This window comes from Macrobrachium rosenbergii, chromosome 1 (assembly GCF_040412425.1).
Source record: "Macrobrachium rosenbergii isolate ZJJX-2024 chromosome 1, ASM4041242v1, whole genome shotgun sequence".
NCBI lineage: Eukaryota > Metazoa > Arthropoda > Malacostraca > Decapoda > Palaemonidae > Macrobrachium > Macrobrachium rosenbergii.
The window spans coordinates 57585409-57604357 of NC_089741.1; the positions used below are offsets into that span (position 1 = coordinate 57585409).

The following is an 18949-nucleotide window of genomic DNA, read 5'->3' on the forward strand; positions in this document are numbered from 1 at the left end:
GTCCTCGACTACATCTAGCAATATATTTGTATACAATCCAGAACAATCAAATATCGGAATCACTTCAAAGATCTGTAAAACACACATAGAGGCCAAAGATTTCCAAATCATAGGACACGTACAAAATGAAAACGAACTTCACGTCTTAGAGTCCATAATGATAAAAAAGCTAGTTCCGTCGTTAAACCTGCAGAATTCCTCCATCCAATTGTACATTGATGTAATGGCCCGTTGCACTTCATCTTTCGTTTCTCGTCTCTCTGCTGCCTTCTGTTTAGTTTCTCTTTTGATACTGCCCGCTGGTGGGTGTTTTACCTGTAATGTTTTTGCGCTTTTATGTTTCTTCTTTGGCAGTATTAATTTTTATTTTGACCCTTTAATTTTCTCGGTTTTTTTGGCTGGTTTTACTAATTTTATTTTGTCTCATTTTTAAATATATTGATGTAACCAGTGATGTCAAGATTATTTTACGGTCTTTTTACATTTTAAAGTTTTTTAAGTTTTTAAGTTTTCGCCTTTGTGTTTTTTATATTTTATTCTGATTTGTTTTTTTAAATTTCACTAGTCTGCTATATATTTACTTTTACTGAGGATGTCAATGTAGTAAATCTATATATTTTGTCGAAATATTCTAAGAGTTATTGAGTAATATGGTGTTCAAATATTTGCAGCCTTGAAATGCAACCGAGATGGTTTGTGAAAACGTCAGCACAATAAATCATGAAAATGCTCTGTGCTTCTCTCGTTACCCTGTCGATGTGGTTTTTGAGCAGTGGCTCCTGTTGTGATTGATATATATATATATATATATATATATATATATATATATATATATATATATATATATATATATATATATATATATATATATATATATATATATATATACATATACATTACACATACATATAATCAGTGAAGTTGTAAATGATAAGACACAATTACGTTACTTTTCGAATATCCCCGATGATGAAATATCATCGAAGGGGGAAGGCTATATGATAAATTGATCGGTACTGCCGGGTCTCGGTCCCTCGACACAGTTACCTTCCAACAACTCCAGTCGACGGTCTTCCCACTGATGCCCGGCAGTACCGATCCATTTATCACTTATAAATTCGCCTTCGGTGATAATTCCCCATCGGGGATATTCCCGAAGTAGCGTGAATTTGGTATTAAACAACATTTGTAGCCTCACGATTGTATATAAATCACGGTGTGATAAAATTTATATATATATATATATATATATATATATATATATATATATATATATATATATATATATATATATATATATATATATAATTGTCGATATTCGATCCAAAACCGTCTGCATTATTATATACCGTTAATACTATCAACACTACTTTTCTTGCTATTAGGTAAGAGGTTAATTTCTTTGATCTAAAATTCTAAGAAATCTCTAGACTACAATCAGGGGAATGCCTTTCATTGCAGGTAATTCCTCGTGAATCGTAGATCAAAGAGAGAAGGTTTAAGATTGATTAGCGGTGACGTCATCATCTTTGTCGTCGTGCCGGGTAGCTGGTGTTCGGTACACCAAGCGACCACATTCTTCATATTTAATGCAAATTACGGGTCTCTGTTCGCGTTTTTGTGTGACATTTGACCTTGGGTTCAGTTTGTCTAAACACCACTTGTGCCCTTTTGTAGTGTTTATACTGCACCTGTGAATTTCGAGTAAAATTATTGCTTTATGTTTACTAGTCATATTTAACGCCCTTCCGTCTTTAGGTAGACTTTCGCTTCGAGTAGAATATTTCGTTATATTTACCAGTCATATTTGACATCTTTCGTCTTTAGTAGTCTGCCGCGGCATGGCTGCAATTATGGTGATTTGCAGTTGTTCTTGAGATTTAATTTAGGAACCTAATCAATGACTACGATAGATTTTAGTTGTCTAAGCTTTGCTTATTTGTAATTAAAAACCCAATGTTCTTTTTCTTTTCATCCATTTGGCTGTACAGCGTCGTTTAAGTACATAAGTGACCAAAGAAGTTTAAGCTACCAAATATAACTTTAATTTGGGTTAATGAAACCCTTTAAATATCATTTTAATAACGATCAAATAGATATTAAATTTTACAACAAAGAGATACTAAAACTAATAATGAATTGAAATTTTAAGATGAAAATATATTGTGATTTAGAGTTGATAACACTTTAAAACTATTCAGAGTAAGTCATAACATTACAGTGCGAACGATCTCCATATCAGTTTGGTGATAGTGAAAAAATAAGAGAGAGAGAGAGAGAGACTTCCACATCCAGACGCGACACTCATAAATATATTATACTGTATATATATGTCCAATATGACTGAGCTAAGCTCGATTATAGAAATCGTAGGGTATCGATGTTTATGGAGAGAGGATAGACAGAAGGAATTATGTGAATTTTTAACTTGAGAAGTGCAAAAGAATAATAGACATGTAAGCCTTGTAAGGTCGACAAAGATCTATATGTGAATACGAGATCTACAGGGAGAATGGTTATAAACATACGACTCGTACCGGAAATGTGTGGTGGTCAGTTTTGCGCATTCGCAAAGACACGTGGCTGCGTTAAAAGTGTTTAGACAAGACAATTCTTTTAATACTACGGTTTTTGAAAGAAAACTTTTACAGGGCTGGGAAAGAAAACTTTTACAGGGCTGGGATCTAATTTGTATAGTAGTTGCTATTTTAATTCCAAGGTTAATTCCATTTTTACCCTTCTTCCACCAGAAAACCAGATCATTTAGGGTGACCACGGAAAATAGGTTGTGGTCAATAGTTCAGCCGGTAGATGCCTTACTTTGTACTAACCCTAAACGTAGAAATGACCACCACAGGAGAGATTTGAAAGAATTCTATTCGAATATAATATCCGTTTTGCTTGCCTCCGGCAGGGATACCTTTAGATATTGTCAAGGCAACTTTCGTAACATACCTGGCTGGAATGACTTGGTTAGAGATATAGTATGTATACACACTCATGAGAAATGTTTTTACTGTAGCGGCAAAATGGTAACCCGAGGGAAGGACACTTTGCATTGCTAATGAGACATGCGAGAGCGCAGTTCAAACTTGCTCTTAAGCACTGCAGAATAAATGAAAAGCCGTTCAGAGCTGATGCAATGTCTAGAAAATTAGAATCTGGCAGTTACCCCGTCTTGGAAAGACACATTCGTAGTCCTAAATCCCAAAACCAAAAGCTATCACAGAGAGTAGGAGAAGCCGTCGGTGACGAGGCTATCGCAAGAATGTGGAACGATCACTTCAGCGCTATCCTGAATTGTATAAACGATCAAGACTCCCTAAGGGAAGTAGATAACCTCCTTACTGATAACATTCAATTTCATTTCGCCGATCGTATTACGCCAGGCAACATCAGCGATGCCATAAACAACTTACCTAACAAAATATCACCCGGCAGCGATGGTCTTCCTGCTGAAGCTTTCAAATTCTGCCATCCGATAATTTACATTTTGCTAGCTGCCCTATTCAGTGCGTGCATAATTCACCAGTTTATCCCAGGCTCCCTACCCTTAGTTCGCTTAATACCATTAATCAGAAACGAGTTAAAGGATGCATCTGACCCTGGCAGTTATCACCCTATTGCAATTACTACAATTGAGTCAAAGATACTTGAGTCGGTTCTCATAGTGAGACTTCTCCCTTTTCTACACAGTACTGACAACCAATTTGGATTTAAAGCAAACCACTCAACCGACACCTGCATATACATCCTGAAAGAATTGCTGATCTATTACCAAACATCAGCCTCTCCTGTTTTCCTATGTTTTGTAGATGTGAGAAAAACATTTGACAGAATAAACTATCTGAAGCTCTTCTGAAGCTGCACAAAAGAGGCACATCTCTATATCTGATTGGCATTTTATATCTTGCTGATTCTCCATACAGCAATTCTGTGTCAAATGGGGTAATGTATTGTCGTACAACTGAGTTGCTGTGTAACTTATTCTCTATTTTTGCAATTATTAAGTATCATCAGCAGAATCTGTCATTATTATTATTATTATTATTATTATTATTATTATTATCATTATTATTATTATTATTATTATTATTATTATTATTATTGTTGTTGTTGTTGTTGTTGTTGTATTTCTACGTTCATTATTGTTATTTTTATAAATTTTTATTATCACTGTGATTATTAATATTATTGAGATTTACTTTTTTCACTTTTCGTATTTAGCCTTCTGGACCTGACTTCTGTAACCTCCTAAGGGTATCATTTTCAATATTTTTACAATTTATTCTCAATGTTGTTACTGTCATTACCGTTATTATGAATACTGTTTCTTCTTTAGCAACTGTGTTGATATTGCCGATAATCATTTTCATCATGTTATCTCGTGTATCTAGATTGTGTGTATTGTGTTGTCTCTACTTTGTGTATTCCATGTATATGTCCCTGAGCTGAAATAAAGGATAGTATTATTATTATTATTATTATTATTATTATTATTATTAACAGAGCGCTGGTCCTCTCGTCTGACTGGGATGCCTTTCACAATGAGATTTTATTTCTAGTTAACTTCTTTAAAGGTAACTGTTTTCCACTCAAACTAGTATATAAAAAGGTAAATAAATTACTAAATAAGCATTTTTATAAAGCACCTAAAGTTCTAACGGTACAAAATATGCAACCTTCCCATATATCAGTGACCTAGCTTTTCAAAAAAGATTTACGCAAATTATTCATGAGCATTTCCGAGCCATATGAATCAAATTATTTTTTAAAAATCCTCTTACTGTTGGCTCTTTGCTTAAAATAAAAGATCAGCTGGTGTCGTCTATGTATATATTTGCCCTAAATGCTGTGTATTTCAGGGATTCACGTGGGATCCACCACTAGGCTTCTTAAGGTGCGCATTGATTCACATCGGGGAGTCAGCTTTCATACTGGGAGCAGAATTTCGAACCCAGAGCACTCCAACATCAGAAATCATTCGAAAACAATGCAAATCATGTATTGAGTATAGAGATTTTAGCATAACTGTCATACTGCCAATCCTCAAGACTTAACCATCCTGGAGTCATTATTTATAAAACAAGCTGGTTCAATTGTTAAACGCTCGGACTTCTTCAAGTCCGCTGTATTTGTCGTAACCTCTTACCGTGATGTTTTGTTTTTAGTTCTCTGCAGTCTCAACTCTAGGTCAGTTCTGTTTTATTTATTTTTTATGCTACTCTTTGTTATTGTATTTTTTATGCTAAGACTGTAATTATAAGTGTTTTTATTTTTTTTATGCACCCTGAAGATGTAATTTTGTCAAAATTACGAAACGTCGGTAGTAAAATAAAAAAGACAGCTAAGTGAAGTGTGGTTTTGTCTTCTTCATATATATATATATATATATATATATATATATATATATATATATATATATATATATATATATATATATGAAATGAACACATGGGAACGTGTTTCACACAAATAAATTTGTTATTCATTGGACCGAACCCCGGTCTTTCGAGTGAGAGTCCAGGGCATATATATTATATGGTTGTATGTGCATATAGATAGATAGGTAACTACTTTCGTGTTGTTTTAATTTGGTGAATAAAAAGTTAATTATTAATATTTGCACAAATTATAGAAACATGAAGCCGTTTCCCTTATAGTGGATGGTTTTGTAGAAACTACACCAATTACTGTAATATTAATTTTTTTAGCGGCTCAGTCAAGGTCAACTACCTATGCTCAAGAAGCTTCTACAATATCACTTGCTTCACTTAAATTTATAAAAGGCTCATCAGTAATGTTTGACTCTTCTAACATTGTTTGTCACTTCCAACCCTTTTTATCATGTCCTGCTACCCTCATTCGTCACCTCCTCCGGTACTCTTTTCATCGCATCCTATTATATTCTGCAACATTTACTTTTAGGTATCTGTTCAAATCAGCCATTTCCATTATCCCATCTTCTATAAGGACAGTTGTTTGACCATCTCCTGGGCCTCTATTTACTCTTCATTTCCGTACTCTCCCGAACACCCACTTTTGTTTTTTCTCATCTTACTAATATACCAAACTTTTACCAGGCTTTGCAGCTTTACGGCATTATGGCTAACCAGTATTAAACTATGGCGCAAACATTAGCCGTTGTACACACGATTCGCGACCACACTTTTTATCCGACGAATATTCATATACAACTGTTCTTTCTGTGTTTTGACTTTTACACTCACCCTTAGGTTTTCCATCATACCCCTGATCAGGTTTTTTTTTCTTTTAGACATACCTTACTTTGGACAGCCAGTCAGTCACGCTATGGCCACCATTGATTGCTCTATCATCAAAATTTTAATCTCATGAAAACCGTGTAGAGTACGTGCATTGGGAAGATGGGAGTGTGAGACAATCATGAATAGGCAAGAAGGCTATTTCTTTCTTCTTCAACACTTTAACTTGGTATTTTATTTACATAGCCTACTTCGTCATGTCGTAGTTTTACATGCCAAACTTTTATTATCTTCAAATATACTTGTACAATATCATCTTTTATGGCATGCAACTGCACTTCAAAATTTGAATGAATTTATCAAGTTGTGTTTTCGTTATTGTAAATTTAGTTTTAGTTTAGGGCACCCTATATTGGTTTTTTCAAGTTTATAAATGGATTTTTTTGAGCAACATTATATTCCTAGGACTATTCTAATACATGGGCTGTGGTGTCGGTACGAGATGACGCTTTGCTATTATACCCAGACTTAGTTGTAAATAGTCTCATTGACATATAAAAATGTGTGACCTTTTGCAATGTAAATTTTTTTTATATAGGAAAGCAACAAATAATTTAACTTATGGACATATTTCATGACAAAATATAAAAATGTTTGTATTCTCTTCAGTGTTCCAGATAGCAAAACATGTTACCAGTGCTGAATATTTGGACCTTAGAAAAACAGTTAGGGATTTGTTTTTTCCAGCTCATATTTTCGTTCCTTACTACAAAAAAGCTGTGAAGGTATTTTAAAGAAAAATTATAAAGATAATAGGATGGCAGAATTACCTTAGACCACTCTTTGTTTGCTTTTTTTCCACCAGCTTTGAGTTCATTAAATCAACTTTCAAAAAAGCCAGTGCAAATGTAATAATTCCACTTTACAACAATAAAAAATCCCTATAATAAATTGTCCTTTGCAGTTTATAAAATTGTTTATAAATTCCATATATGGACTGCAGTACATCCTATTTGGATTAGACGAGTAAGAAATAATTGGCAGAATCAGGCAGCAGCAGTTCAGTTAGAATTGCCTGTTCTCGGAAGGATAATTAATAATGGAAGAATAATCAAGATGAACCAAAGGATTTACTCTGATTAACATTCCTACCTCTATCAAACTTATAATTATTCAATACTTTGTCACATCTTTAAAGAGAATGATAAATAATATAGTGGGGTTTATATCGTTTTATAAGGTAAGTCTTGAAGGCTTAGTTAGGCCATAATTCAGTAAGTTAGTAGTGAATACCGAAATCGTGCTTTTTCGGATTTGTATAACATTTTGTGTATGTACATATTTATCTGTCGATTTATGTTTGTTACCCCCGTCGACTAATTGAGAAGAGTATATTTCCACGGTTGTCTCTATGTTTGTTAGTAGGACATTTCCAGAACAAGTGATGGAATCTTTATGAAAGATGGCTTATGTGTTTATTTGGCGACCTTCTCTACTTGATTAACTCTTGAGACAAATCCTTCCAGTGTTGATAAAGTACCACAATGATGATTTTTTCAATACAAAGGGCGTCCTTAGCTGTTTTAAGTACTTCATAGCTGGATACGTTGTTTGGCATCCTTTACTTATTACTTAGTTGAATAGTTAAAACATATGTGGCCACTTCGCTTAAGAGGGCCTGAATAGAGAAAATCGAGATGGTGGCATCTGCCAGATTCATACTTCAGCTGTTGCATTTTGGACGAATCCCATGTTAATGAAACTTCATACGCCTACACAAAGGTCATTAGTAATGTCACACTCCCACATACACTGCCCCATAAACCTCTGTTCTGCACCACTGCCTCGCTTGCTGGATATTGATGTCCCTCCATTGCAATACCTCTTCCGCTCTGTATGTCCATCAGTTTCTGGGTCTTGCGCTCTTTCTGTCTCCCAACACTTTCGAATTTTACGCTCTTTTCACTTCCCGATGGTCCATCCTTTTTATTCAACCTCTACGAATTACTTCAAATCGAACTCAGCTCATCCACATCTCTATATCAAAATAATAGTATTGTAAAGCGTGGCGGTTGATGTTAGTTTGTCAGTTTACTTACATATACATACCCACACGCATATATACATATATATGTATATGCGTAATCTCGTAATCAAAAACTTATCATTTAAATTGTATTTCTTCAAACTTTTTTTGTTGACAAAAAAAGTTGAATAAATACATTTTGCCGTGTATGTTTGTAACTAAGAGCATTTATGCACTAATTTTTAGGTCATCAGGAGTATACTTATCAGAAGCAATGTATATGGAGATGTTCCTGAACAATTAATCTAATTATTGCATATTTTTAAAGGCTAATAATTATCCAGACGCCTCCTTCAGTAAGATTTACATCTACACGATTTAGTTCTATTATATTCAAACTTTCTAGCTAAAATAGAAGATAAAAAGCTCTAGTGTGTAATTTATTACTTGAAACAAAGTGAACCAATAAAAAGTACAGGGATATGTTAAATCTATAGAATAACAGATGAAATTGTGCAATAAGTTCGAGTACCGAAGCGATATGTTTCAAGATAGTATTGAAATCAGGCTTTAGGTATTTTTTTCCGCATGCCATTCTAGATTACGTATATTTTTTTAACAGGAAATCTTATTCTGGTTGGGTAGTAATACCAAAATTGGCTGTTCCATGTTTGTGCCACGATTGTAAAATCATGTTAGAGTTAATGGATAACCATGTCCATAGAACTTAATGTATTACGAATAATTGTATTTTATATTTACGCGTAAAGGACGAGTGTTGATGCAGCGCTCCACTTTAAAACGGTAATGATGTTTCTGTTTACTATTTCAAGTTAGGAAAAAGGTTGTTGTTATTACGCTGCCGGGAACGTGGTGGTATTAGCGAGCAACAGGTTATCAACCATGACCTGGAATAACGGTACTTGCATTTATGCTCTGAAGTGCATGGCTGCAGCATTTCTTTCCTGCATGAAATGTTACATTAAATAGTGAACATGTAAAATATTTGTTATATTCAGGTAAATGTCATGACACTCGGGAAGAATCAGGGATGAAATCTTTTGTTGAGCGAGTTTAGTCTAATTTAGTATATTTTTAAAACTAATAGCAATAACATATTTTATTTCTGAATACTAATTTTACATTCGTCTGACTATTTCCTTTATATGCAGTTTACGCTAGCGCTCTGTCTAATGATCTTGAAGAGCCATGACCAGTTATCATGCGCTGAATAGCAACAGGTTGTCAGCCGTGACCTTGGGTAATGTAACTTGCATTCAAGTTAGGGAAAGAGAGTTTCGTTGGGCATAACTTTAACTTACGATAGATTTTAACCGTGATATAAAAACTGTGAATAAGGGGCAAATGATTAACCTTAGAGCAACTCTCAGTATGCGATGGAAGAGGTAAAATTATGGCTCTCAATATTTCATGTTGTCAAGAGGATATGATGCATTTTATAAACTTTGCCTTCGTTTATATATATGTGTGTATATATACATACATACATACCATTTATAAGTCGAATGTCCAACATGTATGCCAGATCCTCATGAGTATATAAAAGAGAGAGACAGTTCAAGATTATTTTTCTTGGCCAAGGCGCATGACTAGTGACATACCATAATCTCCGGTAGTGAATAATTTTACCCAAATGCTGTCCTTGCGTGGCCCAAAATCGTGTAACACGTGGCATTTGTTAATTTTACAGGACTGCAACATTATACATAGAAGAACATACTATACGTTATCTTTTGTTTCTATGATTCTTTAAGAGGATTTTAACCTGTGTTAGCATTAAAAATTATTGATGTGCAGTTGGTAACAGATAATACTAAAATATATCGCAAAGGCTAGGCATTTGAAAACTTACAAACACAGATGTCTTGGCTTTTTTCTGTGGAAGAGCGAGTGGGCGGCTGGTAGGCATCGAGGGTAAATTTTTTAAAATACTCTTTACGTTTAAACACCTTTACATGAATAATGTTTTGCACCAAATCCTGTCGCTCAGGTTGTCGGATTTCTCCCCAAGGGACCACTTACTCAGATTTTAAATACAGCTGGATATTATACTGATATTACGGTCGAAGTATATTAATTACACCAAGACTTGGAGCTTTGATATATGCATATTAAGTCATTTCCAAAATGGATCATTCTTTGGAGTGAAATTCATATTAAGTGCCAGAGGCAGTTGATGCATCCTACCCTTCTAATGATCTGTAGATGGAAACGCGTTCGTTCTTCCCTAAGCTGTTAAGTGAATGCAATATAAAGAAAGTCCATATTACATATACAAATTTCAAAAGAAGGCTGATGAAGCATTACCTGCCCTTATTACGTATTTTGTGTTTATGAACACTCGGCCGTTGGAAGAAATATTTGTTTTACCGAAGAGGAAGTAAATATCATACCGTAAAGATTATCGGATGAAATTAGCTATGTAAAATTGGGAAAACATAACTTATTTATATGTACACATAAATTTTGTCAGGTAACATATGTACTTCGTTGTCAACTTAGTGTAGGAAAAAAGTATTACATTTTACAATATAAGTAAACACGTTGGAGTAAACACCATAATGGCACGTAAAATAGACTACTAGTACAATCCTGTCGCATTTTATGAACGTGCATTGCTCTCTGGGTGTTTCTCGTATTATTGACAGTCACATTACTTCAGTTGTAGGTACTTCTGCTAAAATATCCCTCCATTTATGTTATCACTCATCTGTGTTTTGTTAATTTATTTTAGAAGAAGGACACATTATCCAATTTAGTGTTTTCCCAGATGTGTTTACAGTATCCGGGACTTACTTTATAGTGTTGAAGAAAAAAAAAAGTATATCTTAGTTTAACCAGACCACTGAGCTGATTAACAGCTCTCCTAGGGCTGCCCCGAAGGATTAGATTTATTTTACATGGCTAAGAACCAACTGGTTACCTAGCAACGGGACCTACAGCTTATTGTGGAATCCGAACCACATTATGACGAGAAATAAATTCCTCTAATTCTTCATTGGCCGGTAGGAGAGTCGAACGCTGGGCCAACAGCGAGCTAGCCGAGGGCTCTACCCACCTTCCAACGAAGAACTATAGTGTTGAAGAAGAGCTCTTACTACTGCATTTGGTTACATTGGCAGAAACTGCTAACCGTGTGAGTTGCACTTATGTAGACTGTATATGTAATTCATATAACTGCATGTTAATACTCTAGTAGTCTAGTTTGATTATGATTGTGATATTCATCGCAGCCATGTTTATTGGTCTGAGAGCTGCCAAGTGTCAGTCTTGTACCAAGGCTTCCATTTCTTCGAGTGTTAAGTTGTTCGTTTCTAAAACTTGCTGTTATAGTGGAACATTTTCCTTCACTGATTTATTTTCAGTTTACATACATACGTACGCACATATATATATAATATATATATGTATACATGCATATATATAAATATACTGTATGTATGCATGTATTGATGTATGTGTGTGCGCGCGTAGTTTGCGCTTTCGTCTACTATGTTATTTTTCCTTTACTTATGGGCAGCTATTATATAAGGCCTTATATGCGAGTTTGTTACCGTTGGTCATGTTCAACAACAACAACAAATGGGTGTAGGTTTTTTGGTGAAGATATATTGCCATCATGCTTTTTCTCACCCATTATACTGAATAGCGATACTTTAAACCTAAACATCGTAGATTTAACAGAGGTATGCTTTCTGGCCAGAGTGCTTTTGTTATTGATGTCATCATAGAACAACTATGAGGTATGGTTTACGTCAATCGTGTTGCAAGACGAATTAGTACCGTAAAGCAATAACTTGAGAGCAGGTAATGGCCGGGTGTATTTGATTACTTCGTGAATTTCCAAAGCATTTTGATAAGGAATATGGTCATTCATACAATTTTATAAAATTATGTATAAGGCGTTTGTATATCAGTATTTACGTATTTTTTTTTTACTGTACGTGTGAACCGTGCGAAAAAGTACTTAATGTGCCTGTGTGTGTTCCAGTACAAATGTACTGTATATGTTTTTTTATGTTTTAAAATCATGTTCTTTCATCACAGCGCTGAATGACCTCATTGGTCCCAGTGCTTGGCCTTTGGCGTAAACCTCATATTCCATTCCATTCATTATGTGTGTGTATACAGTATATATATTGTTACTGGGTCATTCGGCTAATGAGTTTAATAATTAATTACTTTGGATTTATATTGTCTTGCTTTACCCAAGTCCCGCGTAATTCTGTCAATTAAGGCGTAAGATTAACTCTAAGGGACTGATATTGAATAGATCAGGTCGCCAGTTAACACTAGTTAACAAAGAATAGAGGTTTATTCATAACCACGTGAATGACTTCAGCAAACTTACTTGAACACTAGTTTCAGCAAAAAGTAAAATGAAATGAAATGGGTTGATTACAGGAACTAACAGCAGCTCAGCATATTAGTCCTACTTAGGACAAACCTCAATGCTACATAGAAGGAACGCAACAGATTTATGTGCCCCTCAGACGCTTTATCAGGCGTTTACTGCCAGGTCGAATTGAGGCTTCTTGGTACTGAGGATGTGGATTCTTCTCCAAGAAAGAGGACTTTTGTTCAGGCCGAAGGCGTACACAGTTCTGGAAAAAAACGTATCGAGATAACAATCTTGCATTATAGAAACTCTCACTTGTCATTAATTAATCACAAGGGGATGATTCTTAGGTCACGACCACTGAGCTGATTAACAGCTCTCCTAGGGCTGACCTGAAGGATTAGACTTATTTTACATGGCCAAGAACCAATTGGTTACTTAGCAACGGGACCTACAGCTTATTGTGGAATCCGAATCACGGAGAAATGATTTTCTATCACCAGAAATAAATTCCTCTAATTCTACATTGGCTGGTCGGAGAATCGAACGCAGGCCCAGCAGAGTGCTAGCTGAGAACGATACCGACCCGTCCAGTGAAGAACTGAAATGCTTTTAACACCATGGAGGATAAGTTGTGTGACTTCACTAGACAACAGTAATTGTACTTAATAGGTGACTTCATAAATGGGATATATTTTACTAGGATTTGTTAGTCAGTGACTGTTTAAGAGAGGATAATTTGAACAAGGAAAAATGAGAGTCCCAGCCGAAGGGAAAGAGAACTGGGAATAATTGTCATATCAGACTTACCACTAGGTTAGCTAATGCAGTGATCAGTTGCATAAGATTCCTTGGTCCGTTGGAATAACAATTTTCTCCTTGTTTTGAACAAAGGAGGGAAAGCAAAGGAAGGATGCTTGGAAGACAGCCCGGACACGTCTGTGCTCTGTGGCAGCTGAGTCTAGAGTCTCGTGACGGTGGGGCAGCTCTCGCTGTTTGCTTGAAAATTCCACCTAGCCAGGGCTTGACCTGAAATGACAATAGTCTCGCCAGTACACAGAATAGAGGAAATTGGGTGTTAAGAACAGAATAACTAAGGTCTAGCCTAGCAAAACTGTATCCCTCAAAGCTAACAGTCTCGCCCGTTGGCGAATTTAATTTGAAAACTGCTTCCCGCTGGCTTCTTCCCATGCTAACAGCCTACATTGCCTGCCCTATTACTTTAACAAAGGTAAATTTTTATTCATCAATTAAGAAGCAAGGAAGAGAGGTCGGACATTGAATATTTATAATATATATATATATATATATATATATATATATATAGCTCTATATATATATATATATATATATATATATATATATATATATATATATATATATATATATATCATACCTCAGTATACATTCACACACGCTTGTATGAAACTGTAAAAACAGGATACTCTGCAATGAAGACGAAAATTACTATATAGATAAAACAAAGGAAGAATTGGAAAGGGAGTATTTTTCATTTATTAAATATACCTCTTTTCAAACAATCATGGTATTGGAAACACAATAAGGAATTTCAAAATTACAAACTGTTATAAGATATACCATTAAGTTTTGGCTAAGACCTGAGTATGAGGGCTCATTCGTCATTAAAATATGATTAAAAAAAAGATATGGTCAATATTTACAGGTTTCCATGACCTGTGGAGTGGAATCATGTTTTAACCTTTTTTTAATTGAAACATCTTTGTTATCCTACCTTGCAAACATTACTATGTCTATACACATAACTATGGTTGGCACTTGTTGTACGATTAAAAATGGCCACATTTTAATCTTCATATCTTACCGATGGTGGGTGTTAAATTTTTCCCTGGGACTGGTTTGTTCCGCGAAACCCACGAGATTTATTTCGCCCCTGCAATAAATCTTGAATATGCCAATACCTTTTGGTGTTTTATTTTTCCCGTTAACATTGGTGAATGCGGAATCGGTGATATTTGGGTAGCTGAAAGCATGAAGATTGCCTTTCCCTAGAGTTTCACTGATATTCTTGATGCCGTACATATATACTTTTATTTTTATTATACTCTAACAATACAACCAAAATCTTATAACTGGATGGTATATAAAAAGATTAATGAAACCCCTAGGGTGACAAAACCCCATGGCTTTGGCAACTACAACACCATCTGTAAAGCAGTTCGTTGATGAATAATAGTCATGAAAAAGAGAAAAACTTAGATATTAGTACACAGCCTCTGTACCAGATGGTATTCATCACCCACCTTCGATAAAAAAACAAAATGCCATTTTTATGTTACAAATATCACTCCATAGCATAAACTGAGATGCATCACAAATAGTTCATGAGATATTTGTTGTTATATATGTCAATAGCCGGAAGATGCATCTGTTAACCCCTTCAGATTCTTTGGCTTCTGAGGGATGCTCTGGAGATGGGCCCCAAGGGCAAACCTGGATCCCATGGTTACCAGCTAGGTCCAATTTGAGATCCATTCTATTAAAAAGTGACCTCGTGACTCCTCTGGGGAGCACCAGAAAAGGGGCTTTCAGTCAGAATGGAGTTCCAAGTCTGCTTCCAAAGTCTGTAAGGTTGTAGGGTCCCCCATGGACCTCACATGCCGTCATCTTGCCTGGCTCTCTAATCTCCTCACAACAACATCTCTGCACGCAAAATACACGGACGCAAGAGACACAGCATACACCACACATCTTGTGTACACATATCTCCATTCATATTATTGTCATGTTAAATGCATCTTTATTACGATACACATTACAATGTCAGCATTTCTGCCATATGTACCATACCTTCAGTCATGCCTTGTATATCAGTTTATACATATATATTCATTTGTCAACAAACACAATGATTGTGTGGTGATCTCAGGTTTCGTTCACCTAGTGTTGGACACACATATCCGCTCACAAGGGTTACTGACCTATTTGTTGCCTGAATAAATTGGTAAGTTTGTAGACGCTGACTCTTACTCATGCCTTCGCTACATTGGTGACCATGGAGATGACCGACCCAGCCAGCCCCAATGATGCCATCCTCTCCAGCAAGACCATTGCCGTCACCTCCGTATGTTTACCTCCATTCACACCCCACAACCCAGAAACTTGGTTCTTCAGGGTGGAAACAATCTTCTGATCAAAGAAAATCACCTCCTCAACATGCAAAGCAGATGCCATCCTCGAATTCTTGCTGGACGACGTCTTTGAGCAAGTCGCATGATGGCTTGCAGAACTTCAAACCCCTGTCACTTACGAATTGTTGAAGGACCAGCTGAAGTCATCCTTCAGTATGGCACCTGCCCTGGGAGCCAAGAAATTTCTCAACTACGTGGGGACACACCCATAGGAGACGAGCAGCCATTGCACGTCTATAAATAGTTGCGGTAGCTCATCACGCTACCCACCAAGGGTGGCCAACCTGAGTCATCCCTAGACCTTGTGAGAGAGGTACTCCTCACAAGATTACCCTGCCAAACAGTGGCGGCCATGCCCAGTGCCTCCACCATACCAGTTGAAGAATTCCTGATGTTGGTTGATGCAGTGCACACGGCCCACAAGACGACAGAGCCCACACAGCCACCAACAGCAGTGGCAGCAGCACCACGACAGGCCCAGCAGTCAACTGACACGGAATCAGACATCGACCCAGGAAGACCAGCTGCCCCCATCCACAAACGAAACTTCTCCAATCAATTCATCAAAGGGAAGACCAGACAGAAGAAAGACGAACCACCAGAGGGGATGTGCTACCTCCACTGGAGGTTCAGGAAGAAATACAAGTATCTCCATTCATATTATTGTCGTGTTAAATGTATTAAATGTATCTTCACTACCATAAGCATACAATATCAGCATTTCAGCCATATGTACCGTAGCTTCATGCCTTGTATATCATTTTATATGTATATATTCATCTGTCAACAAACACAAATGATTGTATGGGGACCTCTATTTTCATTCATCTAGTGTCGGACACTGCATTTCAGCTCGCAAGATTTATTAACCTGTCTGTTTGTTGGCTGAATAAATTATTAAGTTTGTAGATGCTAACTCTTACTCACACCTTCACTACAAGGTATTGCCTGTAATCACTGCTGTCATCATCATCGCTTCCAGCACCGTGTGATACTAAGGGCCTATCTTCCTGAGTTTCATCTTCCACAAATGTGTACTCATCCCCAGCATCCCATCATGTACTTATCATTCAAGTAGATATGGGTCTTCCAGCACTTACATTTTACCTTCCTAGCTTAATCGCTGGGTAGGTTGTCTGTTTTAGAAGTTTTATCCAACTCTTTCTGTCTCTTTTCCTCCTTTTATACATTTGTTTGTCTCCCATGTCATCTCTAATGCAATCTCTCCATCTTCTCATAGGCCTTCAGCTTCTTTGTGTTCTTATCATTTCCATTTCCATGGTGTCTCATGCGACATGTCATTCACCATCTTACTTCCTCATCAGGTGCCCAAACCATTTCCATGTGACTCTTGGGCTGTCTCTGACACTTCAGTGACCTTTGCAGATCCTGTAATGTATTCCTTTCTTATACTATCTCTTCTCACTTTACTCATCAATTTGAGGATCTTCATTATTGCCACATGTATTTTGTTCTATTTTCTTACTACCACCTTATCTACATTGCATTCAGCTTGAATTTAATGATTAACCTTTTTATCATTATCGCTCAGTGCATCTAGTAGCGAGCCCATATACTTAAACACTCTTTATGTTCATTTCTCCTGGTTTCATCGTGGCTTGCTGGTCTTCATCCATCCCATTTGCCATATATTAAGTCTTTGTTCGACTTACCCTCATCCTTCTGCTCTCAAATGCATATCCCCACCTATCTAACTTCCTCTCTAGCTCCTTCCTAATTTCTGCAATCAGATTAAAGTCAACAGCCTAGAATCTACAGCAATGGGCTTTTCCCGTATATTTTTGGCCAATATGAAACCAAATGAAAATTGGTATAAGAGGTCCTCCACTGGGATTTTAGGGGGACTCTAACGTCCCTGGGAGAATTTGGAGGTCTCTGTACTACAGAATGTGTCTTGTCATGAGAATCTGACTTAGGGGTAATCCTTTGGAGCTTCCCATAGCAGTTAAGGTTAACCTTGTCAAGAGGATGAGGTACTTTTGTCTTTTCTTTCTCTATTAAAATCTTCAGCTGAAAACCGTTATGGACAGTCAACAAACTGTAAACCCAAGAGGGCTTCAAAGGGAAATCAGCTTGCAAACAGAGACAAGTTATAGCAAAGGGTGATAAATAAGAGGGAACAGAAAATACAACTGATGCATCTAAATTCATGGGACTTCAGCAGGAAGCAGGAATCAGTTTACTCTGTGCTTAAACATTTGGAGGTCAGCATATTCCTCAACTGTACTTGGCAAAGTATGCCACATTTTAGTTGTAGCCTAAACAAAACTCCAAGCAAACTGAGTAGTATTAAACCTGATGCTAGAAAATGACAGCAGCCTGCCTAGTGTTGAGAGCAAAAACCGCTAGGTCAGGTAAAGAATAGTGCAGAGGATGTTTGCTGTGTATTACATTTTATGCAACAAACATAATGAACCCACTTTACGTGTAGTCACAGGTCAGCGTTAAGAGTCTGCAAAATAAACTTGACTGATGACATAACTCTGCCAAAGAGTATGAGATGAAAATCAGCACCCGAAGACCACACTAGAGAACAGTATTCCAAACAAGGAAGAAGAAAGCAGTTAGAACACTTAGATGTAATAGCTTCATCAGGAAACATTCGAAAACATTTCTACAAGCTGCCAACTATTTCGAGACACTTAGAAAAAACAGATAAGAGTAACCATAGTCATATTAGACCATTTGTTCAGTAAGATTACCCCACACCGTATCCTTATGGCTTAGCCATAACGTATTGGACCACATTATTTCTTGTATACCATTATTGTTCAAAAAGTGGTAGAGGTACCGCCCAGAATATGTCAGACTTCTGCTTTTCATTTGTTTGATTTATATGGACACTTTTGCACAAACATTATCTATCTATCCGTCTATCTATGTGTCTGTCTATACATATGTATATATATACACTTACACATGCATGCATACACTTACACACCCCCACAAGTCAAGAGGAAGTTATTTATCTCTTTTCAGATGGAGTGTGACAGTACTTACAAATTAACAAAAGTTGCATTACTGTAAGAAAACCCTATTAGTAAGCTATTTAGTGCTCACGCTGTTAGGTAAAGAACCACTTGATACCTCATAAAGGTTTCCTTTTATGTAAAACAAGGTTCTAGAAATTCGTATTCACTGTATATGT

General features: G+C 36.4%; 1 long non-coding RNA gene across 1 annotated transcript in view; it reads left to right on the top strand.

The window, feature by feature from the left end:
- The window catches only part of LOC136838698 (uncharacterized), a 1076993-nt gene that overhangs the window by 842003 nt on the left and 216041 nt on the right, over window positions 1–18949 (top strand). The gene's annotated exons all lie outside the window — the stretch shown is intronic.